Source organism: Malaclemys terrapin, chromosome 2 (genome assembly GCF_027887155.1).
Source record: "Malaclemys terrapin pileata isolate rMalTer1 chromosome 2, rMalTer1.hap1, whole genome shotgun sequence".
Lineage (NCBI taxonomy): Eukaryota > Metazoa > Chordata > Testudines > Emydidae > Malaclemys > Malaclemys terrapin.
The window spans coordinates 279,488,075-279,515,158 of record NC_071506.1 but is presented as its reverse complement, the minus strand read 5'-3'; the positions used below and the strand labels follow the sequence as shown (position 1 = coordinate 279,515,158).

General features: G+C 48.7%; 1 protein-coding gene across 2 annotated transcripts in view; it reads left to right on the top strand.

The window, feature by feature from the left end:
* Window positions 1–27,084, top strand: part of GJC2 (gap junction protein gamma 2) — a 110,862-nt gene that overhangs the window by 5,742 nt on the left and 78,036 nt on the right. For both annotated transcript variants that reach the window (XM_054016688.1, XM_054016687.1), the window contains exon 2: window positions 1,305–1,644. The gene's annotated coding sequence lies outside the window, so the exon portion shown is untranslated. The remainder of the gene's footprint in view (window positions 1–1,304; window positions 1,645–27,084) is intronic.

The window sequence follows — 27,084 nt, the reverse complement described above, 5'->3', positions numbered from 1 at the left end:
TGGTATTCTACTGTTAATTGAATTGTCTCATTAGCACTGACCCCTGCCCCACACACTTAGTAAGGCAATTCCCATCTTTTCATGTACTGTGTATACTCTATATACCTGCTACTGTATTTTCCACTCCATGCACCTGATGAAGTGGGTTTTAGCCCTCAAAAGCGGTTCCTAATGAGTCTATTTAGCAGTATTTTTTGAACAGCTTGGGGGAAACAGGTTAAAGCAGTGTAGGAAGAACCCTTGAGAGTGTGCAGCTTCCTGACTAGTATCCCTGCCCCCACCCTGCTTACTTTCACAGTGCTCGGACATGCGAGCTCTTGTTTTACCGAGGTTCTTTATACTGACCGTGACTCTCTCCTTTGGGACAGGTTAAGCACAGTCCTGCTTTTCTGTAGTCCCATTATAATTACAAACATTGGTAACCATAATTTCACTATCCCCGCATTCAGCACGAACATAATTTGTGACCCAACACCAGCCAAGTGGATTACAATGAGCAAAACACCGCTCCATCAGCTGAATATCTAGCAAATCTAAGCAAAACAGGAGCAAACTGTATTTACGTAAATGCACCCAGGGTCTCTTTCCCCCCTCCCAGCTAGCTGTCAGGGAAGGATTCATTCAGGCCTTGCTTACAGATCTATTCATACCCACTCTGCCTGCCAAACCGGAGCTGGGGGTACGTCCTGCATATGTCTGGCTGCTTTGGCCTTTGCCTCCAGCAGTAAAATACTAGAAGCGGCAAAGCATTACGTAAGCACAGAGTTAGACAAGAGGAGCATTTTGGCAGGCCCTGTAGTGCTAGGGTCCAGATGTCACGATTTTATAGGGACTTTCCCAATTTTTGGGTCTTTTTCTTATATAGGTTCCTATTACCCCCCACCCTCTGTCCTGATTTTTTTCACATTTGCTGTCTGGTCACCCTACGTAGTGCAGAGAGATGGGTCCAGGTCTGGAGCTCAGGCCTTGTCCACCTTGGGGGGTTTCAGCCACCTTGGGGGGTGTAGCTGCTCTGATGTAGGCAGGCAAAGCCAATATAAGCCAGTGCATCTCATCCTGATTTCAAGAAGGTGCAAATCACAGCGTCCAATATAGTCTGTCTACTCTGTAGCTTGCATTGGTGCAGCCACACGTGTGGGCTATAACTGGGGCCAATCTTCAGTGTAGACCAAGCCTCACTTAAACTGGTGTAAATCTGGAGTGACTCTGTTTGGAGTAAGGCCAGTGTACAGGAGAAAAGAATCTGGCCCCTAGTGTTTTGCAGTGGTCCAGCAGACCCATGTCCAATGTCTTTGCCCCTCCAGGTTGCACCTCCTGGTGTGATGTGCGATGATTATCCAAGGCTGCAGGGCAGGGAGAGCTGAGTTCTGCTGTGAGTGTGACATCCCCTCTGCCAACTGGATCACCGCTGCGGTCTCTGACGGTGATGAGTAGAACAAGGGTTAAAGAGGGTTCGCCCAGATTGAAATGGTCCCGGTGAACGGAGCAACTTTGTAACGGCAGCTAGTACTTATCGGTGTAAAACCGGCTGCAACCCCGCTGTGAGCTGCTACCACCTTGACAGATGCGCTGTGCTGCCTTCAGGATCTCGCACAGATGTTCCTCGTCCACCCGACAGGAAGCTTCATCGAGCCAAGATTAGCTGTAAGTACGGGTGTCTGCCTGTCTCGTAATATACATGCTCTGCAGCACTGTGTGTATGTACAAAAATAACCTCGAGTTAACATTAAGGCTGGAATGTCAACAGTCAGTAAGTGCCTATCTTCCTTCCGCACTCACCCACTCTGCTCCCCCGACGGCGGCCCCCAGACTTATTGCTGTGCTTTTCGGCCTCTCCTTGTCAGCATTCAGTCCCTAAATGGGCAGCTCCCTCCGAGTGTGAAGAGATGAAACAGATAAACAGATGCCTTAGACGGGCCTGCTCCAAAGTCCACTGAAGGTGATGGAAGGGCTTTCGTGGCCTGCAGAGGGCTTTGGCTCTGGCCCGTCGTCCGCTCGTTTCTTGGAGGAGGTGGGTCTTTGGGAGAGATGTGAATGAGTGCAGGGCAGTGACCTTGCGGGCCAGCTTGAGAAGGGAGTTTCATGGGTCGGAGGGTGATGTGGAGGGGAGAGGTGGACCGACAGCGCACCGGCGTGGGCATTGCTGGCAGAACGGATGGGGATGCAGGCCCATGCAGTAAGCCCAGCAGCAGGGCGTAGCGAGGGGCAGAACTATGTAGGGCATTGAAGGTGACTGCAGGGGGCTTGAACTTGATGCCGTGGAGCCGGGCGAGCTGATGGAAGGATTTGAAAAGGAAGTGACGCAGTCGGAGCCAAGGGCTGGGGAGCTGATCTGAGTGGCTGCGTTTTGTATGGACTGGATGGGGCAAGGGAACAGGTAAGTTACAGTAGGGGGTGGCCTCCCTCACATACTTTTACACTCTCCGGTGAGCTGCCTTTCCTGATGCACCCCTCTCCGCGAGTCATGCTGAGTTGGGCTGGCTTACTGGGACAAATGCAGAGATGAATGTGATGTCTAAGTTGCTGTGAGGTGTGTACCAAGGTCCCTGGTGCTGATGCCAGTTACACCACTGGCTTTTATGGCATTGCCACTGTGAGAGCAAAATCATGCTTGGCAAGGTCTGGGGGGTGAATTCTGCCAACGTAGACTCCCCTCTGTATTTGGCCCATCCTCTTCTGACACACACACACAGAGCAGATCTGAACTCCCGACCAGCTGGGAGACAATAACTATGGCTCCCCAGAGTCACGCTGCTTTGACTAGCCCCACATTGGAAAAGGAGCCTGCCCCAGTCAAAGAAGAGCTGGGCACGGGGTAACCCTTGGTGTGACAATGTGGAGGGAGCCACACGTTTTTGATTGGCCTCTGACCTCCCACTGTGAGGCATTGGGTCCTGCTCCAGTCCCACTGTGCAGCACCCAGCAACTCCTCCTTCCCCTCAACCACTTCCGTACCACGTGAGCCCATCCGAGGCCACCAAACTGTATGTGAGACAGCGTGATGAGCAGAGAAGTATATTTCTAGCCCCTTTAAAATGGGCAGCTCTAACTTTTTATTTCTTTCAGGATTCTTTCTATGTTCTCTTGCTAATAGCAAACAGGCACTCCGGGCCAGCGCAGTCCTCGGAAATAATTGGACTTCTTGCTCTCTGAAAGCCCCATGCCCTTTGGCCTCATGTCCCTTAACACCACTCAAGGCGTGCAACAGATCCCCTGAAATCCATTGCCTGGGAGTGTCTTATTGCCTAATTATGGCCCCTCTGATGGCTTCCTGTTAGAGCTGGCATTGCAGACAAAATTGCTTTCTTGGTATTAAAAGCTCTTGGCTCCTGATTAGACCCATGTACAAAATAAGCCACAATTAAAATTCTTCAAGTGGTTGCATACATTTTGCCTACAGCAAAAATCTGCACTTCTGTTGTAAACCCATGCGTATTTCCACCAAATGCTTGCTTCGCTCCTTTCAGTCTGACTTTTTCTCTCTCGATCATAGGCTGCATTATATAATCTCTCTTAAACTTTGGTTTCATTTGTCTACTTTTGATCATTATTTATTTGGCACTACAAGCATTTAGGGTTTTACTGTGGACCATATCTTTAGCATCCACTGAGAGATTTAAAAAAAGGACAGGAAAAAAGACCATTATATGCCAGGACTTTTTTGGGTATAATTGACTAAAAATAGTCCGATGATGACTAAAGTTTATCTCTTCAGACGTGAAAAGCACGTAGGTGAGAACCAATGTGCCCTAATCATGATGCACCGAACCAGTGGCTCTGGAACACTTTTTATAGTGGGGGTGCTACACCCCCCCATTGCCCCTGTCTGAGCCCTCTGCCGCCCCCTAGAACTGGGGTCGAGAGCAGGGCCGTGGCTTCAGGAGGGGAGGATGCATGCAGGGGGAAGGGGGCCCAGGCTGAGGCCACAGCTGGGGGCGGGCACAGAGCCCCTGTGGGGCTGACAGTCGGGACCCTGGGCGTGGGGCCAGGAGCAGAGCCCCGCATAAAACCTGGGGGTACTGCAGCACCCCCCGCACCTATTCACAGAACTTAAGCATACATATTGGGCAAGACTGTAGCTACAGCTACTGAAAAACTCCTCAACAAATGTTCATTTGAATGCTTATGTAAATTGATTTAGCAGCGTCCGTACTCCATTCATGTTTGCTTTCCATGACCGTTGTAGTGAATGGGTTCACTGGCAGGAATGTTTGCAGAAACAGATTTTCAAGTCAATAGTGCAGAAATGCAGAGAGCCAGTTTCAGATTGGTGATCATAAGTATTTACACCAGCAACTTGATCCGAAGAGTTACGTTACGTGCCATCCACTCAGCAAACTGTAACATGTCATGTGTCCTGTGTCAAGTTAAAACAGCTTGAATGCTGAATTCCTGCCGGAAGCTGTCTGCAATCAAACTACAGACTAAGAATTGTTCATAGAGGGCCACGTTTTCAAAAACACCTAAGTGACTAAGGCCAAGTGTACGCTGGAAACTTTTGCTGATACAGCAGTATCATTCAGAAATGTGATCTGTGTGTGTGACATTTTTATAGACTGGCAAAAGCCCTAGTCTAGAGACCGTTTTACACCCATAAAAATGTTTTTGCTGGTGTGGGTTATTTTGCTCAGGGAACCAGCATAAGCTATATCGGCAAAAGAACCATTTACCAGTGCAAACTGCATCTGCACTAGGAGGGTGAGCTGCTATGACTTTCACCAGTATAGCTAGCAACCTTTACTCGTGCCCTCCTGGCCTTAGAAGTCTAAGGGTATGTTTACACAACCCGCCCGACTGGGGGGCAGCGATCGATCCAGCGGGATTCGATTTATCGAGTCTAGACTAAATATGATCAATCGATCTCCGAGCCCTCTCCCGTCGATTCCTGTACTCCAGCGCCGTGAGAGGCTGTCAAGGCTGCTTCCCCACTCTGAACTTTAGGGTACAAATGTGGGGGCCTGCATGAAAACTTCTAAGCTTAACTACCAGCTTAGATCTGGTCCGCTGCCACCACTCCCAAAGCTAATTCCCTTCCCTGGGTAGCCTTGAGAGACTCTTCACCAATTCCCTGGTGAATACAGATCCAAACCCCTTGGATCTTAAAACAAGGAGAAATTAACCATCCCCCCTCCTTCCTCCCACCAACTCCTGGTGGATCAAGATCCAACCCCCTTGGATCTAAAAACAAGAAAAAATCAATCAGGTTCTTAAAAAGAAGGCTTTTAATTAAAGAAAAAGGTAAAAATCATCTCTGTAAAATCAGGATGGAAAAATATCTTTACAGGGTAATCAAACTTAAAAAGCTCAGAGGACCCCCCTCTAGCCTTAGGTTCAAAGTACAGCAAACAGAGATAAACACTCTAGCAAAAGGTACATTTACAAGTTGAGAAAACAAAGATAAACTAACACGTCTTGCCTGGCTGTTTACTTACAAGTTTGAAATATGAGAGACTTGTTCAGAAAGATTTGGAGAACCTGGATTGATGTCTGGTCCCTCTTTGTCCCAAGAGCGAACAAGTTCCCAAACAAAGAGCACAAACAAAAGCCTTCCCCCCACCAAGATTTGAAAGTATCTTGTCCCCTTATTGGTCCTTTGGGTCAGATGCCAGCCAGGTTACCTGAGCTTCTTAACCCTTTACAGGTAAAAGGATTTTGGAGTCTCTGGCCAGGAGGGATTTTATAGTATTGTACACAGGAGGGCTGTTACCCATCCCTTTATAGTTATGACAGAGGTGCAGGCAGAGTCAACGGGGGGCGGGGGGGTGTGAGTGTAAAGAAGAAAAAAAAAAGCCCGTAACAAAATATCGGGACAAATGGCGTCCCGACCGTACTTCAGTTGGGACGCGGGACAAACGCCTCAAAATCGGGACAGTCCTGATTTTATCGGGACGTCTGGTTACCCTAATCACTATACCTTGCCTTGGCCCAAAGATGGAGGTCCCACCAGCACCCCTCCTAGTCTGACAGCAGCAAGCAATCCTTGGCCCCCTCTCTGTAGTGTCCAATTTGTTGGGGGGAGGAGTGTAGTGTAGTGTGGCAGTCCCTTCTGTGATTGCAAGATCCAAGCTGGGACTTAGGGAGAACGAATGTGATGACGGTAGGGAGCGCAGGTTCTGTCAGTCAGGCTGGGAGGTAGAGAGCCAGGGAAGACAACAGCTAGCCTCGATGTCCTGCAGCTTTGGTAAAGAATCCTTTGTATATTCAGTGTAACAGAGTCCTGTCTGTTTTCTACCATGCAGGAGGCTGCAGCCTCCTCAGAGGGGCTGAGTCTGCCATGTGCTCAGCCCAGGGAGCGAGAGAAGCCAGAGCCATCCCCCCTGTGGGGCTGTGTGAAATGTTAGGCCCGATATTACAATGATTCATTTATGGCTTGTATTATGCAAACAGCCAGCCACAGGCCATCAGCCTTTAAAAGAGGAACTGGCACAAAGCCAGTAGCCAGCACTTCACCCACAGAGACCAGTTCCCAACTCCAGAGGGAGGAATGGGGAAAACCAAAGGGGGGCAGATACCAGCACACAGGCCGTAAGAATAATCCATCTGAAATAGACCAGACTTGTAACATGCCCTAAGGGAGGAACATGGGGACGACCCAGTACTAATGGAACCTAGGGACAGATCCAAACCAAAGCAGCTAACCTTTACCACCCAGCAGGGGCATGGAGGAACATGGTTCAGGATGACTTGATCGTCAATGGATATTTTAGGGGGACGCTCAGTCACAGGGAAGTGAGGTGCAGGGGAGAATTGATTTCTCTCTTGAATACGCCGTATTAATTACGTTACAGTACAGCAGAAGCTCTGGTAGAGGTACTGAGTACATTCAAGGAGCCGAGACTCAGGAGATCCTATAGAAATATGGCAGCACCACTCCTTGCTGAGAATGCCTGAATAAGATGTTGATAATGGGGATTGAGTGGCAGTATCTATAGCCGAGAGAGACCCACACCAAGCTAGTAGTATTCACGTTGGTACATAAAGCCGCACTCCAGCTGGGCAAAGAACCTGGCTCTCCTAGCCTGCCTGCAAAAAGAACAGATTTTCCGACAGATACTATTTCTCAGTTTGTTTCATGTTGTTCGTTTTCTCTCGGAGCAGTAGATTGTTAACAAAATCTCTCCTCCACTGTTCCGCCCACCCATACAGAGACCTGGGGGGTTGGTATAAGATTGAGGGTGAAAAACTGTTTGAGTGGGGTTAATAGACAAAACATTCAAGCGTTTACATAATGCTGGCCCAAACATATATGGAGATATACCTATCTCATAGAACTAGAAGGGACCCTGAAAGGTCGTTGAGTCCAGCCCCCTGCCTTCACTAGCAGGACCAAGTACTGATTTTGCCCCAGATCCCTAAGTGGCCCCCTCAAGGATTGAACTCACAACCCTGGGTTTAGCAGGCCAATGCTCAAACCACTGAGCTATCCCTCCCCCCCAAATGCCATACCCACCCCATTTGGTGCACGTGAACTCCACACGGATGCTCTAAGTACACCTTGCATAGACAAATTCAACAGGTTGTGTTACCACACGACAACACTCATGCTCACAAACTACTCCCATGCACTCTCAGCACCACACGAACACCCCACACACGCTCTGCACGCGGCACGTACATGCAGCACTCCTGCTGACAAACACCGTGCATGCGCAGCAGTGTGTACACACCCACACTCAGAGCATTCCACAGACATAAGTGCACACCCAAATCACACACCTGCATGCTCTTTCTCATGCACACGTGCACAAAAACACTCCAACATTTAATCACCGTGAGGAAACTGAACAGCAGAAGAGTCCTGCTGGAGACCGAGATGGGGCCTGAATGCTGGGGAAGCAGCTGCCACAGCTATATCAGTCCATCTGAATGACAGACCTGTCAGTTTAATTTGCATCTGGTTTGCTTAACATCCTTTATCTTACATAATGCAGCTCTTTATACAGTTGTGGTGTTTAATCAAAAGAGAAATTGAATCCACAGTGAACAGACTTTTCCAGGTACTTTAGAACTCTTGGGAATATCACTCGTAGCAGACTGCTTAGGAGAAACAATCAAATTCCCTGCAAGATCCTAAGAACGGAGACATTGGCGTGAGTAGCTGCTTTTTAATGCCAGATTTGGCAAGCTTTGTCAAAACCAGGGACTCCTAATCACTTTTCCTGGTTGTTGCTGCTGAACGGCTGCCGCATGCCACCCCAGAGGTGGCTGCATTTCATGGGTAGGGGAAGTGCAGTTTGTAACGCACGTTGGAATCTTTGGGATGGAAGTCGCTCTGTAAACACCCAGTATTGTTGTCCGTTGGAAAACGGCATGTCTGTTTCTTTATGGCACGTGTTTAATTTAGGGCTTTTTTGGACGAGTTGGAAGAAGGAAATCCCTTTTCCGGAGAAACTTCACTTAAAAAAAAATGGTCTTGAACTGGGATGAAAAATCAAAGATGAGATTTTTTTTTTTTTGGTGGGAAATTTTGAAGAGAAATTCCATTTCAGAAGAACCAAATGGAATTTTTCATCCTTTCTCCTGGAAGGCTCTTGTTGATGTCAGTTGTGAAACTGACCAGAGCCTTCCCTGAGCAGAGTGCCGGGCTACTCAGCCTCCCTTCCCCTCCCCTGCAGCTCCAGGAGCCAAAGAAGCAGGGCCGGCTCCAGGGTTTGGGCCGCCCCAAGCAGCCAAAACAAAAAACTAACAAACAAACCAAAAAAGCTGCGATCGCGATCTGCGGTGGCAATTCGGCGGGAGGTCCTTCACTCCCAGGCGGAGTGAGGGACCGTCCGCCGAATTGCCGCTGAATACCTGGACGTGCCGCCCCTCTCCGGAGCGGCCGCCCCAAGCACCTGCTTGAGAAGCTGGTGCCCGGAGCCGGCCCTGCAAAGAGGTGGGTGCTTTGTCTCCCCATTTCTCCCCTAAGCTCTAGAGCTGGAGAGGCAGAGACTCTAGCTCCCCAAGCTGGCTGAGAAAGTTGTTGTCGATTTCCCTTGCGGGAGGTGAACCTTCCTGGCGGAGAGCCGGGAACATCATTTCGGTTTTCCTGCTGAAAAATTTCCAGCAAAACTAAAGTTTACCCCTGGAAAATGTTTGTTTCATGAGAAGAGCATTTTTCCTGAGAAAATCATTTGAATGAAAAACATTTTGACTAGCGCCACGGGCCACGTGATCATGACAGTTTGTGCTTGTGTGACCCCCCGGATGCGTGTGTGATACAAGGTTTCTTCTGTGCCCAATCTGCAGAGGGTAGGGGGCTGCTGCTGGGCTAGTTGAGAGCCTGGGTCTCTAGCTCAAGCTGTAGCAGCCTGTGCTTTTTAGCTCTAGGGGTCCCCAGGTAAATTGCCAGGGTGTCTGCCAAAACGGTGACCGTCGCACTTTTTCCCAGTGGAGGAGCGTGCGTGGGTGAGGTGGTTACTAGGCAGGGGCTATACGTATAGCTGGGTGGACACACTTGTGCCATAAAATGCTATTGCAGGGCCTGCTGGGGCTGGGAGTACTTGCTGGGGATTTATTTGTAATCTGCCCATTAGGGCTAAAACGAGAACTCTGTTTCATCAAAAATATCAAGGTTTCCGCCTCTGGGTTTCATTCCTCCTCAGAATGAAAACTTCTGAAACTTTTCATGGAAAAACAAGGGAGACCCATCCCAGAATAGCCAATCAGTTAGGGCACTCGCCTGGTATGTGGGAGATCTAGATTCAAGTGCCTGGCCCAAGTCAGGCAGAGTGCAGATTAAAACCTGGGTCTCCCAAATCCCAGCAGAGTGGTCTAACCACTGGGCTATTTGGTATCCGAAGGCAGGTTTTGCTCTTGTTTTGACCAGAAATTCCATCCTCGACCTGAGACCCCTTCCAGTCGGAACTGATACATTCTCACAAACATTTTCGGTTTCAATTAAATCTGCATTTTCGGATGGGGGGAAAAAAAGCTTAGTTGAAAAATTCCCAATCCGCTCTACTGCCAGTATAGCAACAATCAATGGAAAGTGGCTATGTGGCCCCAACTCAATTGATGTTGTCTTTAAAATCTTTTCCCAGCATCCAGTGCCACTAGTGAAGGGTGCTGGATTGACAGCCTGGGACACTAAAGCCTCCCATCTGTCAGCAGGACAGGGCCCCAGGTGGATGGGGAATTGCCTAGCCCTATGGGCTGAGAGGATAGGTTAGCCTCTATTTAATCCTTTGCATCTCTGCTGAGATGGCCAACAGGGGCATCCTGTGGGCACCTGTTCCTTGTGAACTAGACTGAAATGACTCAGCCCGTTTCTTGTAGGGTACCAAAAAGCCTTTGGATGGTAACCGCCTTCAGTATCGCTAGCAACCTGTCAGACTAGAGGTCAACGGTTCTAGACCCCATTATCAACCCCTCCCCAAGCCATCCAGGCTCCTGACCGTTTGTTTGTTTGTTTGCTGAGGACACTTGTCACTCTCCTGTGGTGGGCTGTCTGAGCGAGGAGGCTCCAATGGAGCCCGTCACGATGATGGCTCCAGCACGCGCTCTCGTTCGGCAGGGCCGAAAGGCCGCTCCATGCTGCCTGTACAGCTGTCTTTCTGTAACCTCTCCGTGACCGTCTGTCAACCAAGCCGGTTACAACAAACACATGGTGAGCTGTGTCCACCCACAGTCTTTCTGCCTCCTGACTGTGTGTTTCCATGCTCCGCTCGGCTGCTGAAGAGCGGCTGTGCCGATGCGTTGTGGGAAAAGCTGGGCAGCTCTCCCATAGTGCACTAGCAGTGGACAGAGATTCATAGATTCATAGATTCTAGGACTGGAAGGGACCTCGAGAGGTCATCGAGTCCAGTCCCCTGCCCGCACGGCAGGACCAAATACTGCCTAGACCATCCCTAATAGACATTTATCTAACCTACTCTTAAATATCTCCAGAGACGGAGATTCCACAACCTCCCTAGGCAATTTGTTCCAGTGTTTAACCACCCTGACAGTTAGGAACTTTTTCCTAATGTCCAATCTAGACCTCCCTTGCTGCAGTTTAAACCCATTGTTTCTGGTTCTATCCTTAGAGGCTAAGGTGAACAAGTTCTCTCCCTCCTCCTTATGACACCCTTTTATATACCTGAAAACTGCTATCATGTCCCCTCTCAGTCTTCTCTTTTCCAAACTAAACAAACCCAATTCTTTCAGCCTTCCTTCATAGGTCATGTTCTCAAGACCTTTAATCATTCTTGTTGCTCTTCTTTGGACCCTTTCCAGTTTCTCCACATCTTTTTTAAAATGCGGCGCCCAGAACTGGACACAATACTCCAGCTGAGGCCTAACCAGAGCAGAGTAGAGCGGAAGAATGACTTCTCGTGTCTTGCTCACAACACACCTGTTAATGCATCCCAGAATCATGTTTGCTTTTTTTGCAACAGCATCACACTGTTGACTCATATTTAGCTTGTGGTCCACTATAACCCCTAGATCCCTTTCTGCCGTACTCCTTCCTAGACAGTCTTTTCCCATTCTGTATGTGTGAAATTGATTTTTCCTTCCTAAGTGGAGCACTTTGCATTTGTCTTTGTTAAACTTCATCCTGTTTAACTCAGACCATTTCTCCAATTTGTCCAGATCATTTTGAATTATGACCCTGTCCTCCAAAGTAGTTGCAATCCCTCCCAGTTTGGTATCATCCGCAAACTTAATAAGCGTACTTTCTATGCCAATATCTAAGTCGTTGATGAAGATATTGAACAGAGCCGGTCCCAAAACAGACCCCTGCGGTACCCCACTCGTTACGCCTTTCCAGCAGGATTGGGAACCATTAATAACAACTCTCTGAGTACGATTATCCAGCCAGTTATGCACCCACCTTATAGTAGCCCCATCTAATTTGTATTTGCCTAGTTTATCGATAAGAATATCATGCGAGACCGTATCAAATGCCTTACTAAAGTCTAGGTATACCACATCCACCGCTTCACCCTTATCCACAAGGCTCGTTATCCTATCAAAGAAAGCTATCAGATTGGTTTGACATGATTTGTTCTTCACAAATCCATGCTGGCTATTCCCTATCACCTTACCACCTTCCAAGTGTTGGCAGACGATTTCCTTAATTACTTGCTCCATTATCTTCCCTGGCACAGAAGTTAAACTAACTGGTCTGTAGTTACCTGGGTTGTTTTTATTTCCCTTTTTATAGATGGGCACTATATTTGCCCTTTTCCAGTCTTCTGGAATCTCTCCCGTCTCCCATGACTTTCCAAAGATAATAGCTAGAGGCTCAGATACCTCCTCTATTAGCTCCTTGAGTATTCTAGGATGCATTTCATCAGGCCCGGGTGACTTGCAGGCATCTAACTTTTCTAAGTGATGTTTAACTTGTTCTTTTTTTATTTTATCCGCTAAACCTACCCCCATCCCATTAGCATTCACTATGTTAGGCATTCCTTCAGACTTCTCGGTGAAGACCGAAACAAAGAAGTCATTAAGCATCTCTGCCATTTCCAAGTTTCCTGTTACTGTTTCTCCCTCTTCACTAAGCAGTGGGCCTACCCTGTCTTTGGTCTTCCTCTTGCTTCTAATGTATTGATAAAAAGTCTTCTTGTTTCCTTTTATTCCTGTAGCTAGTTTGAGCTCATTTTGTGCCTTTGCCTTTCTAATCTTGCCCCTGCATTCCTGTGTTGTTTGCCTATATTCATCCTTTGTAATCTGTCCTAGTTTCCATTTTTTATATGACTCCTTTTTATTTTTTAGATCGTGCAAGATCTCGTGGTTAAGCCAAGGTGGTCTTTTGCCACATTTTCTATCTTTCCTAACCAGCGGAATAGCTTGCTTTTGGGCCCTTAATAGTGTCCCTTTGAAAAACTGCCAACTCTCCTCAGTTGTTTTTCCCCTCAGTCTTGATTCCCATGGGACCTTACCTATCAGCTCTCTGAGCTTCCCAAAATCTGCCTTCCTGAAATCCATTGTCTCTATTTTGCTGTTCTCCCTTCTACCCTTCCTTAGAATTGCAAAGTCTATGATTTCATGATCACTTTCACCCAGGCTGCCTTCTACTTTCACATTCTCAATGAGTTCCTCCCTATTTGTTAAAATCAAGTCTAGAACAGCTTCCCCCCTAGTAGCTTTTTCAACCTTCTGAAATAAAAAGTTGTCTCCAATGCAGTCCAAGAATTTGTTGGATAGTCTGTTCCCCGCTGTGTTATTTTCCCAACATATATCCGGATAGTTGAAGTCCCCCATCACCACCAAATCTTGGGCTTTGGATGATTTTGTTAGTTGCTTGAAAAAAGCCTCATCCACCTCTTCCACCTGGTTAGGTGGCCTGTAGTAGACGCCTAGCATGACATCTCCCTTGTTTTTTGCCCCTTTAAGCCTAACCCAGAGACTCTCAACACTTCCGTCTCCTATGTCCATCTCTACCTCAGTCCAAGTGTGTACATTTTTAATATATAAGGCAACACCTCCTCCCTTTTTCCCCTGTCTATCCTTCCTGAGCAAGCTGTACCCATCCACACCAACATTCCAATCATGTGTATTATCCCACCAAGTTTCAGTGATGCCAACAATGTCATAGTTGTATTTATTTATTAGCACTTCCAGTTCTTCCTGCTTATTCCCCATACTTCTCGCATTTGTATATAGGCATCTAAGATACTGGTTTGATCTTTCCTCCCAGTTTTGTCCTGACTCTCCTTTCTCTCTGCCAATATAGCCCACACTCCCTCTTGTTTCCGACTCATTTCCCCGGTCTCCATGTTCCCCACTTACCTGTGGGCTTTGCTCACCTGTCCCCGTCGAACCTAGTTTAAAGCCCTCCTCACTAGGTTAGCCAGTCTGTGTCCGAATAGGGTCTTCCCTCTCCTCGAAAGGTGAACGCCATCTCTGCCTAGCAGTCCTTCCTCGAATAGCATCCCGTGGTCTAGGAAGCCAAAGCCCTCCTGGCGACACCATCTTCGCAGCCAGGCATTCACCTCCATGATGCATCTGTCTCTGCCCGGGCCCCTACCTTTAACAGGAAGAATTGAAGAGAATACCACCTGTGCTCCAAACTCCTTCACCCGTGCTCCCAGAGCCCTGTAGTCACTCTTGATCCGCTCAGTGTCACACCGCGCAGTATCATTTGTGCCCACATGGATGAGTAGCATGGGGTAGTAGTCAGAGGGCTGGATAATCCTCGACAATGCCTCCGTAACGTCTCGGATACGGGCCCCCGGCAGGCAGCATACCTCCCGAGATGAAATGTCAGGGCGACAGATGGGCGCCTCCGTCCCCCTCAGCAGAGAGTCTCCGACCACCACTACCCTACGTTTCCTATTCGCAGTGGTGGCAGCAGACTCTCCAGCCTTAGGGGTACGAGGCTTCTCCTCCTTTACTGTAGGGAGTGATTCCTTCTTTCCTGTATCAAGAAGAGCATAGAGCCAACAGCGTGTGTGACGGGTAGGGATGCAAACGCACCAGAGCCGTGATACTCAGACCTCAGTGGGCTTCGACTCAGGTGCCAAGCATGGTGTGTGGTGGTACGCTGTGCCTGGAGCCAGCCAGGCCGCTGACCAATTAGAAGGGGTGGCTCAGAGTTGTGGCATGGCCGGGCTGGAAGTGCCCTCTCCCGTTCAGCAGTTGTGTTTCCTGTTAGTGCCGTGGGTAGCCAAAGTGCCTCTGACCTTGGCCCAGCAGGACACCAATCTATAAGTCAGAGAGAAGCCCAGCCGTGGCAGAGCCTGAAACAGCCTTTTCTGGTGGGCGGAGAGGAAGCGGGCTTTCCTGAATGTTTCTCTGGATATTTTCTATGCTGTCGGTGAGCCCCGATAGGTCTCCCTGGTTCCCCGACCCCATGCAATAAGCTGCCAGCAGCAGACGGTTACCCTGACTAAATGCTGTATTGAAACTCTGCTAACCCTGCGCTCTCGCTGTTACCCGGCCAAGGATTGATCACAGCGTAAGTGCAGGGGCCTGTGAGTGCTGTTCGTGCTCCCCGCCCACTCGGCTCGGCAGAGCCTGGGGGAGCAGGGGAAGGAGGCTGTGAATCTCCCTGCTGTGTGATTGGCTTTGGTTCTGCTCCTCCATCCCAGACTGCCCTGCAGGAAGCAAGCGCGTCATGCACGGTGGACCATCCGCTATCCTGGCTCCCCCTGCGACACGTGAACAGTCACTGGTAAGCGATGAGAGATAGCGTGTCCAGAATCCCTTAGTCGCAGGGGATCCATCTGAAATGGAGCCCCATAACAATTCACTGATTCTGCAGTAGCTTTGGTTTATGGCCCTTGGCTGCTTTTCAGCAGCCATTCTCCATGGTTTCACTCTCGCACAGAAAGAGAACAGTGTACGTGATACTAGTTTTCAAGGCCTCCACTGCACAGCATAGGAGATGGCCTCTGTCTGCAGCTCTCTGAGACAACGTAGCTGGCAAGCCCATGGGGACGCTTGTGAAAGCTGGTGGTGGATCAGTCTCATTGGAGTAGGGTCTCCTTCCCGTTTTGGCCGGAACAATTTATTTTTTAAGACCTGTCCAGGCCCTTCCAACTCTTTTGGCCAAAGTGGGCCTTTGTCCCGTTTGCTCTTGCCAACTTAATCAGTTGGGTGCAGAGGAACATGTGGGGTGGGGTGCAGAGGAACGTGTGGGGGAAGGGGGGTGAGCAGTGATGCCAGCCACGTACTGGTGGGGGAGGCAGGGCTCGGGTGGGGGGCAGGCAGGACTCACCTCAGCCTCACATGGGAGGCTGGCAGGTCTCAGGCAAGCAGCCATTTCAGCCCTGCATGGGGAGGGAGGGGCAGGGCTCGGGCCAGCCCTGCATGGGGAAGCGGAGGGAGGGAGGGAAATGGGGCTAGCCCCATGTGGTGTCCCGTTTTACCTTTGGGAAATATGGTCACCCTACATGGGAAGCGCTCTTGGTTATGGGAGCAGAATTTGGGGAGATGAAGCCTAGGCTAGGTCTATACTGTAGCAGCTGAGAAAGCCAGTCAGCCACTCAGGGCAACTCTGCGCTGCCCAGGAGTTCTTGGGGGAGGGACACCGAAGGTCCAAAGAGTGGCAAAGGGAAGAGTCTGCCCTGGTGGTTACCATGGATTTTCCAAAGACACAGCCACTTACAGCCCAGCTCTCCCCTCCGGAGCCAGTTCTAGCATCCTATTATTTGGGGGGGACATCGGTATTCATGGGGGGCCCTGGATGTCACGACTTAAAAAACCACCCGCCTTCCAGGAGTCCAGGGACTAGTTGGACCCCTGGAAAAAATCTCCTCTTCTGAGAGTTTAAACACGTAATATTTGGCTATTGTGTCAGTATTTTGCTATGATTGATAATTTACATAAAGGATGGAGACGCTGCAATCTACTGCCGATCCACTGCTTAACGCTAGATAACTTTGTACAGATTCTGGCCTTTCTGACAATAATTTGGAGCCCCTTGAAGATGATTTTGTGTGTGTGGGGGGGGAATGTCCTCTTTGCCCCCCAGTAACACTACGCCTGCTTTTGTGCACCAGGCCACGCAAGAGATTGTGGCATGCTGGTAGTGTTGCCAGATACACATAGCCATAGGCTTTAAGGCCAAAAGAAACACTGTGATCATCTCATCTGATTTCCTGCTTACCATAGGCCAGGGAATTTCTCCCAGTGGTTCTGCACTGAGTCCATATGTGGAGTTCTGTTAGCCTGCGCTTAGCCTTCCACGTGGTTCTATGGAGGAGCAAGGACACATGGTGTTACGAAAATGGAGCAGCGGCGGTGAGGCCAAAATCACCTGAATCTCAAGACCCAGAAAACTCAAGGCGTGAGGAACAAGGGACGATCGTGCGGCTCTGGTTCTTGGCCAACCTTCATCGGCAAAAGACAGAGCTATCAACCCTTTGCTGTATGTCGGAGCTGATGCGATAAGGCCTAGAGGTACAGCAGCACTAAGAAAAGTCTATGGATATATTCGCCTGTAAATCCATAGGCTTAAAAAGTTCAGAAGAGGAGGCGATGGAACTAAATAGCCTATTCTGCCTGACGCAGATCACGCAGGAGTTTTATCTGCCCTTGGTTTGTTATGTAGACAGGGCGTAGTTGGACAGGTTTGTTATGATCTCTGGAGTTTCAGAATTGCCAACCTCCTGCCAGGGATGGTTATAAACGTTTGTATTGGCTTGCTCGGCGTCGACATCAATTACAATGGACTTTCTAGGAAAGTTGATTATTTAGATGTTGTTGACTTTTCAATGAAGACCACGAGGAGATGGTGTCAGATAGTATGACTAGATACAATACACTGCTTTGGGGTTCTCTCGTACTTGTGTGCCAAAATGTACATTCCAGTAATACGTATGGGTCAGTACGTTCAAAGTGTGATGTAGTTACAGTAACACTCAAAAGCTCCGTCAGAACTGGGGCCCGTTGGGCGAGGAGCTGGACAGACGCAAGTAGACGTGGTCCCTGCCCTGAAGATCTTGCAATAAACCTATATTTACACACCTAAATAAAAGGGGTAATTTCCATAGATTCTGACCACTTGCGCCTCCTGCTGAAGTAAATCAAGGCAATTAGGTCTGGAGCCTAAATAGTCAAGCTGGTCAAAAATCGACCATTATTTTTTTGCTGCAAATTTTGAAGGAAATTGTTTTTCACCTGACATTTATCAGTCCCAGCACTTTTGAGTGTTTGATTTTGCAACCTTAATGTTCTTTTAACACAGAGGTCCCCAAACTTTTCAGGGTCACGCCCCCCCTTACCCCTGTCCGCACGCGCCCCTCCCCTTGGAGCTGAGGCTGGGAGCAGAGCTGCAGCTCCTGGGGAGGTGGGGGACATGGACAGGGACAAGGGGGCCACAGTTGGGTCTGGGGCCAGGAGTGGGGCTGGGGCCAGGAACAGAGCCACGGCCAGGGGCCGAGGCCGGGAGTGGAACTGTGGCCAGGCCATGGTTGGAGGTTGAGACTGGGGCCGGAGCAGAGCTGGGGCTGGGTGGTACTCCTTCCCTGTCCCCCGTGCCAGGTGTCTTCTTCCTCAGGTGGGAGGTGAACTCACACAGATGCACCTCTGATCCCTGGGTCCTCACTGACTAGGGACAACCATAGTATGAGAACACAAGGACAGCTATTTGCTACTCTAAGGATAAGGGACATAGTTTCGAATCTCAGACACCACCATGAAGTACCAACTGGTCAGCATTTTATTGGTAGCCGCCGTATGGACCCAGTGAGTTCAGCTTTGACTGCAGTCCCTAAAAGGGACAAGACACCGGAAGCTCAGCCTGTGCTTCCCCTAACAATAGTCATGTTGTTGGACTGGCAAGTTAGGCCTGAACCTCAGGGGGCAGACGACGTGCAGCACATCCAGGCTTCCGTGACTCCCTTTGTCTGGCACTTGTCTGCACCTTTGTAAATGCTGCAGCTGGCCATGAACTGTCTGCAGTTCAGCTTCTCTGCAGCAGTAACTGGTACGGCAGGACGTCTGTGAGATCAGGAACAAAAAAACCCTTGAGTTGATTTCCCTCCCCCTCTCTGCCAGGGACACAAAGAGAACGAGGAGCAGGATGTTTTGCTGGTGTTTAATTTCCCTCTACGTCCGACTCAGGTCATCTCTGAGAAACGTGGGATAAAAAAGCAGGCAGGTCAGGGAACATCCACTGCCCAGGTCGACAGGACCAAAAGCCAGGACCTTCCTTAAGAGCAGCGACTCTTCCCTTTCATGCTGTTTGCTTGGCCCTGGACTTTCCATGGATTTCCAAGGACACAGGGGACCATTAGATCACCTAGTCTGACTTCCTGTATCTCCAAGGCCATTACATTTCAGCCCGTTACCCCATTATTGGGCCCGATAGCTGGTGTTTGACTAACGCACATCTTGATGGGGGTTTATCCTCAGCACAAGTATTCCAAGAGACTCTATGGCACAATAATGAATAATGCTGCCAGCTGGAGACCCCCAATTCGAGTTCCCTTTCTGTGCCTGGTTCTCCACTGCCACTCTACGTATCTAGCGCACAGAATCATAGCAATGTAGGGCTGGAAGGGACCTCGAGAGGGTAGCTAGTTCATCCCCCCCCACACCGAGGCTAGATCATCTGTGACAGGTGTCCATCTAATAATGATGATGTAGGTAGCGTCTACACTGAAACAATATACCATCTGTACCGCTGCGGCATTTTAAGTGTAGACAAGCCCTTAGCAACTTGCCCAAGGGAAAACTGATGGAGCAGAGAATTGAACCTGGGTTTCTGAAGTCCCAAGCTAGCACCCTCACCAGTTGACTCCCCTCCCTCTCTGCAAGTAGTGGCAGATTAGGCCCATAAGACCATGCCCATAGGGCTGTGCCCAGAGGCCCCAGCCAATTGGGGGGCCCCCCCACAGGCTGGAACTCTGACCCTGCCCCCTGCTCCTCCTCTCCCTCCCGGGGGTGTTTGAGCATCCCGGCGCTCCGGGGTTTTGGGCAGCGCGGCGCGGCGCTCAGGGGGGCGGGGGTTTGGGCGGCCCAGCCCGGCGCTCAGGGGGGGCAGGGGTTTGGGCAGCACAGCACTGGGGGGCGGCGGGGTTCGGTGGTACGGCACAGTGTGGCACTCGGAGGGGGCGGGGGTTTGAGCAGCCGAGCGCTCCGGGGATTTGGGCGGCCCAGCCTGGCTCGGTGCGGCGCTGGGGGCGGGGTCGGCGGTGCAGTGCTGGGGGGGGGCGGGTTATGGCGGGGTGGCGCTCTTCTTTTTTGCCTGGGGCAGCAAAAAAATTAGAGCCGGCCCTGCCGAGACCAGCCCATGGCCCATGTCCCTGCCCTCCAGGGCACATCGTCCAGGACAGGTGGAGGGTTCAGGGCCCCCCACAGCAGCCCCAGCTAACCGGGCAGCTCTTACCACGGCCCGACTTACGTCCAGGCCAGGAGGCAGGGCCATGGGGGGAAGGAGAGGAGCAGGGACCGGGGCCCTGTGGTGGGGGCATGGGGGTCTCCCCGATGTTCTTTGTGCTGAGGGCCCCAATAAATCTTATCCACCTCTCTCTACAAGCTGCCATCATGTGCTAATCTAAAGTTTCTGTTCAGTCCTGATGCAGGCAAAACTCCCACTGAATTCATGGAGTTTACAGCAGTGCAAATGAGGGCAGGATGGGACCTTGACTTCAGTGGACTTTTCATAAGAGGCTGAGTAAAGGTCTCAGGATTGGGTCTGTACATTTGTGGGTTCCGGCCTCGGCTGTGTCTGTTTTGGGGACACATTTCAAATCGACGGGAGTTTTCCCCTCAGTTCAGGATTGAGCCCTTCGTGTGGATTTAGTGTTATTTATTTTTGGCAGTGGTGGAAAACCTAGTAATCTTGATTAGCAGGCCGTGCTGCACCAAATTGATCCAGGCCCCCCATGGCGACTACCCCTACTGCCAGGCCCTTCATCAAATAATTAAAGTTCATTTGCAGTTTCTTTCACAGCCTGGCATGTGCTGTGTCTACCAGCTGTGCAGCGGCTCGAATCAGGACACTTTTTTTATACTATTTATTTATTTAGGAAGTATTTATAGGGTTACAAATCCTTGCCGTGTATATATCAGCAACAAAAGAATCACTGCAACGGTGAGCTTTTGTTTAAAGACATTATACAATAATACAGTCGTCATCTCTCTGTTTAACATGGTGTTACCCTATTACAGTATGAGCATCATGACAACACCCAGGACATGGGTTGTTCCTAGTGATTTTGTTAAACGGAGCGAACGCTCTAATTATACATATTTAACAGGCCAGGCATGTGTATCAAACGCTAATATTCACAAAAATTGGATAGGTGTGCTGGTTGGTTTGTTTGCAGGTGAATATTCTCTGTCTGAGTGTTGAATAAATGAGATACAAGGTAGGCGAGGTAATTATTGGACCAGCACCTGTTAGTGGATGGTGCAAGCTTTCAAGCTACTCGGAGCTCTTCTTCAAATCTGGGGAAGAAAGCAGAGTGTCTGAGGGCTTGTCTACACTTAAAACACTACTGTGGCACAGATGCACAGCTGAAATGCTTCAGTGTAGACATTACCTGCACCGAGGGGAGAGATTTTCTCATCAGTGTACGTATTCCATCTCTCCAAGAGGTGGTAGCTAGGAGAGTTCTTCCATGGACCTAGCACTGTCTATACCAGGGTTTAGGCCTGTTTAACTGCATTGCTCAGAGGTGTTGATTTTTCACACCCCTGAGCGATGTAACTATAGTGACCAGATTTCCTAGTGTAGACCAGGCCTTAGATCAGATTAACTACGCCGCTCCGGGGGGTGGATTTTTCACACTCCTGAGCAACGTAGTGATGCCGACCTAATTTCCTAGTGTACATGAGTCTTGAGATAAATACAGGTTGGGACAGATTGTTAAGCAGAAGGGGTAACGTGAGAGATGGTCACTTGAAATGAAGTGAGTAATTGGGGGTTAGATTGTTATGCATAAAGGGTCTGAAGTGGACTGTTAAAGGTAGCAGGCTATGGGGCACGTTACAAATTGTTGTAATGAGCCATAAAAGCAGTGTGTCTGTTATGTCCATGGCAGAGTTATACATTTAAGTTCCCAGGCTTGCCTTCTCTGAAGGTGTTATGCAGGTAGGACAAGTATGGAAAGATCAGATATGGAGCGATCACTTTGTGAAAAATATCAGGGGGTAGCCATGTTAGTCTGGTCCACAAAAACAACAAGGAGTCCGATGGCACCTAAGTCTAACAGATTTATTTGGGCATAAGCTTTCGTGGGTAAAAAAACCTCACTTGCATCTGAAGAAGTGAGGTTTTTTATCTACGAAAGCTTATGCCCAAATAAATCTGTTAGCATTTAAGGTGCCACCGGACTCCTTGTTGTTTTTGTGAAAAGTGTTTGTCCACGAACGATCTGGTGTTTTTGTCGTTGATCATTTTTCTGCAAACAACATATTGAATAAATGGTAACCAAATAGCTAAGCATGTATTGGTCCTCTGTCTATTTTGCTGGGTACCTTTTTGGTGGCGGGCCACATCTTTAAGGCTGGTTAATGGCAAAATAACTCAACAGCACTGTTCACAGGGGCTAAGTCCCATGACTGTGTTGTTTCATTGTGTAGAAGGGGATCATTTTAAAGCTCTCCAGAGTGTGCATCGGATATATTTCCCTTTGGCCAGGAGTATGATCTAACATATTTTATTGATTTGATATTGGATTGCTAATTATATTGTGACATGGCAGGCTGCCCTGCAGAGGCCAGCAAGCAATTATACTTCCAGTGATCTGACCCAGTGCGTACGCACTGATTTATTTAAACGCTCGGCAGATGTGACTTTCGCTTGTGTTTGGGTTTCTCCAGTGCTGTGTGGGCGGGGATGGCTTGGCTTATGCTACTGGTGTCTGTAAATGAAAAGTGACATGAGCTGCGATTCATTCACATGGCAGCCCCATCTTGAATGCTCATCTGGAAGGAGCATGTCCATGGTTGGAAAGGGGGGTTCACCTCTCAGATCCTGGTGGATCTGCCGGATGGCAGGACTATCCACCCGATGGCCCTGGACCAGCTCTGTTGTTACCTCCTCCCCATCGTCTCCCCTTCCTAGGCAGCATGGCTCTAGTGTATTGTTGGCAGCTGCCCTACTCTTATAGGCGGTCTCACAGGGTGGGGTGGGCCGGAGGGGAAAATGATGTAAAGGTGATGCAACCTCGTGGCACAGTGTATGTCACCTCTGGCTTTGTCTTTGTGCATCCTGTGACGTTACACTCCATATGATTTTGTAAAAATATGCTAATGAGTGTGAATATAATGTAACTGCAATATGCTTCATGCAAAAGGTCTCTTGTAAGGTGTCATTACAAGGTTTATAATCTACTGAGTGTGGTCATCCTATTTGTATAAATGTATCATTCTTGTATCTGAAACTAGAAATATGAAATGTTACTCTGAGGTCCTATTGTAATTATGTAAATTATGAGGGTTTGGAATTGGTTGTAAATGGCTCTGTTTACTTGCAAGCCTTCCTGTGAGTCAGGACAGGATGAATGAAGGTTTGGGGTCCCACAGGACATGTGACTATGTCACCTGGTACTGGAATCCATCTAAAACCTGGTGCTTTTCCATTTAGAAGGAGGGGTGGGGACCCAAAGAGACAAAAGATTCCCGCCTTGTGCCAAAGCTATATAGGGGGGTGGAACAGAACAAAAGAGGCTTCAGTCATGAGAAATCCCCTAGCTACCACCTGAGCTGGAACAAGGACTTTACCAGGGGAAAGGCTTGGGCCCAGACTAGAAAGGAGTCTAGTCTGTGAAAGAAGCTTATTGGAACATCTCTGAGGTTGAGATTTATCTGTAATCAGTTTCTTAATATATTTGGTTTAGACTTGCATGTTTTAGTTTTATTTTGCTTGGTAACTTACTTTGTTCTGTCTGTTATTACTTGGAACCACTTAAATCCTACTTGTTATATTTAATAAAATTCCTTTTGTTTATTAATTAACCCAGAGTAAGCAATTAATTCCTGGGGGAGCAAATAGCTGTGCGTATCTCTCTATCAGTGTTATAGAGGGCAGACAATTTATGAGTATACCCTGAATAAACTTTATACAGAGTAAAACGGATTTATTTGGGGTTTGGATCCCATTGGGAGCTGGGTGTCTGGGTGCTAGAGACAGGAGCATTGCTTAAGCTGTTTTCAGTTAAAGCCTGCAGCTTTGGGGGACGTGGCTCAGACCAGGGCCTGTGTTGCAGCAGGCCAGCGTGTCTGGCTCAACATGACAGGGTACTGAAGTCCCAAGCTGGCAGGGAAAACAGGCTCCGAGGTAGTCTCAGCACATCAGGTGGCAGTCCCAAGGGGGTCTCTGTGACCGAACCCATCACACATCGTTCCTCTCAAACAGCTCCTTAGGACTAGGAGTGGGTCCAGAGAAAAGAGGGAAGCAGATGCAGAGGTGACAATCCCACCCCTTTCTTGTAGAAAGGCCTCCCTCAGAAAGCAGTCTTCAGAAACCCCCTCTGCACCCTTGACACCCAGGAAGACAACCCCGACCACATGGAAGATCTGGACTTTGTGAGTTTTGCACTGGAAAATAGTTCATGGATGTTTATTGGCATCAACCTTGTTGGCAAACCACCATTCACGCAAAACGGATGGAAAATACTGGGTGTAAGCAATTGTGGGGTCAAGGCGCCATCTGGTCAGAACTTGCCATTCATGTTAGCGAAGAGATCCCTGCGCCCATGGAGAGGAGTGCAAATAGATTACAACACCAAGCAGGGGTTTGGATCAGTGCACGACAGACCCACCCTGGCGATAGGTGTTGGCTCTGGTGATGGAGCCTTGCTGACTTGCTGTTGAAAATGACTCACTCGCTCCAGCCCGGCTGTGAGGGAGGTGGGAGTGACTCTCCAGAGAGGAGATGGTGGGTTTGGGCTGAACAGTCTGCAGAGAGGAACCCTAGGAGCAGCCAAGCCCGATGGGATGGCGCAAACTGGAATTTGTGCTGGATTGTTGCTAGTTTCTTTGTTAACCTTCAAATGTCAGCCAACGCTGCTAAATACAGAAACCCTCCTTTGCAGGTGTTTGTCCTTACGTTTGCATTATATATGTATTTGTTATAATCCAAGGCTATAGTCACTTTGAATGGAGATGGCTCGTTTGTTTTGAGGCATTTTTGTTTTTTCAACAAAAAATCAAAACTTTCTGTGTTTTTCTCAAAAAACCCCCCAAGTTGGTTAGTCGAATTGTTTAGCTGCTGCGGCTCCTGCGGCTTGAGGATTAATCTGTCTTTAGACTGCAGAGCCACAGGTACGAAGATGATCATCCTCTGCTTACGCGACCGAAGTGCTGAGGAGACCAGAATGCTATCAGCTGCTGGCCAGAATTTGGGCCCTGGAAGGCTGGGCCGGGACTTTCTGTGTGGGACAGGACCTGGCGCAGGGGGAGCTTTGAAGTGGGACATGGGAGAATTGAAACAGCTCTTCAGGAAGTCACGTAGCTAGTGCTGATCTGGCTGGGGATTTGCTAGGTGAAGGGAAACAAAGTGTTTTGGCACATGCTCAGCCTCGTCAGGTTTGTTTTAGGCAGAATTTGGAGAATAGGGGTGAAAAGGGCAAAAAGTTACTGCAGGGCTCCAAGAAAAAAATAGATGAGGGGAAAAATATCAAGACAGCTAAGTACAAATGAACTAACTGGACACAGCCAGAATAGATCACAAGACCGATGCTGTCCCCGCTGAGTTGGATACAGTCAAACACCCTTGTACTAGACATGCTGAGATCTGTGGTTTAAAGGATCTTGTCTTATTGACTCTGCCTTAGAACATGGACAGCTATTAGAATCATAGAATATCACGGTTGGAAGGAACCTCAGGAGGTCATCTAGTCCAACCCCCTGCTCAAAGCAGGACCAATCCCCAACTAAATCATCCCAGCCAGGGCTTTGTCAAGCCTGACCTTAAAACCTTCTAAGGAAGGAGATTCCACTACCTCCCCAGGTAACCCATTCCAGTGCTTCACCACCCTCCTAGTGAAAAAGTTTTTCCTAATATCCAACCTAAACCTCCCCCACTGCAACTTGAGACCATTACTTCTTGTTCTGTCATCTGCTACCACTGAGAACAGCCTAGATCCATCCTCCTTCGAACCCCCTTTCAGGTAGTTGAAAGCAGCTATCAAATCCCACCTCATTCTTCTCTTCTGCAGACTAAACAATCCCAGTTCCTTCAGCCTCTCCTCATAAGTCATGTGCTCCAGCCCCCTAATCATTTTTGTTGCCCTCCGCTGGACTCTTTCCAATTTTGCCACATCCTTCTTGTAGCGTGTGGCCCAAAACTGGACACAGTACTCCAGATGAGGCCTCACCAATGTCGAATAGAGGGGAATGATCACGTCCCTCGATCTGCTGGCAATGCCCCTACTTATACAGCCCAAAATGCTCTTAGCCTTCTTGGCAACAAGGACACACTGTTGACTCATATCCAGCTTCTCATCCACTGTAATTCCCAGGTCCTTTTCTGCAGAACTGCTGCCTAGACATTCAGTCCCTAGGCTGTAGCAGTGCATGGGATTCTCCCGTCCTAAGTGCAGGACTCTGTACTTGTCCTTGTTGAACCTCATCAGATTTCTTTTGGCCCAATCCTCTATTGCTGTGGCATGAGTCTACCTGCTTGCTGAGTACGACGTTATCCGAAGAGCACCCAACACTGGTGCTCTGTGATCTACTCTGAGCACCATCAAATGGGATGCCAGGTGTTGGCTTTAACTGATGAAGCCCTAAATGGTTTGGGACTTGGTTTACCTTGGAGCCTACTGCCATTGTCTGCAGTTGCAATCAGTGGAGGTGTCTGAGCTAGAAATCCCTTGGTTTAAAAGGGCAGACTCTGTGGATAGGGGGTTCACGGCAAGGGGCCTCTCACCCCTGAAAGTTGTTTTGATCATGCAGAGCCTGCATTGGTTAATCTGCTGCACATGCTGCAAAGCCTGGCTTTTGAAGCAGGTGTTGGGGACTGAGCTGGGTTGATGGAGTTCGAGCTAGAAGTCCCAATGGGCTTGTGGTTAAGACGGGCAAGTTCCGTTGTCGTCATGGGGGAGTCCAGGGGTTATTAACTGGCTTGTAAATATCACATTGAATGCTGGTTTAAACCATTCTAAGTGTTTTTGTATTACGGTAGTGCCTAGATGCCCCAACTGAGACCAGGGCACCAGTGTGCTAGGTGCTGTACGTAACCTTAATAAGAAACAGCGTTGTTCCCAAGAACTTACAATCTAAATGGACAAGACAAAGGGTGGGAGAAAGGAAGTATTCCCATTTTACAGATAGGGAATGGAAGAGCTACAAAGGGATCTCACAAAACTGGGTGACTGGGCAACAAAATGGCAAATGAAATTCAGTGTTGACAAATGCAAAGTAATGCACATTGGAAAACATAATCCCAACTATACAGGTAAAACGATGGGGTCTAAATTAGCTGTTACCACTCAAGAAAGAGATCTTGGAGTCATTGTGGATAGTTCTCCGAAAACATCCACTCATTGTGCACTGGCAGTCAAAAAAGCGAACAGAATGTTGGGAATCATTAAGAAGGGATAGATAATAAGGCCTTTATATCAATCCATGGTACGCCCACATCTTGAATACTGCGTGCAGATGCGGTCGCCCCATCTCAAAAAAGATGTATTGGAATTGGAAAAGGTTCAGCAAAGGGCAACAAAAATGATTGGGGTATGGTACAGCTTCCTTATGAGGAAAGATTAATAAGAC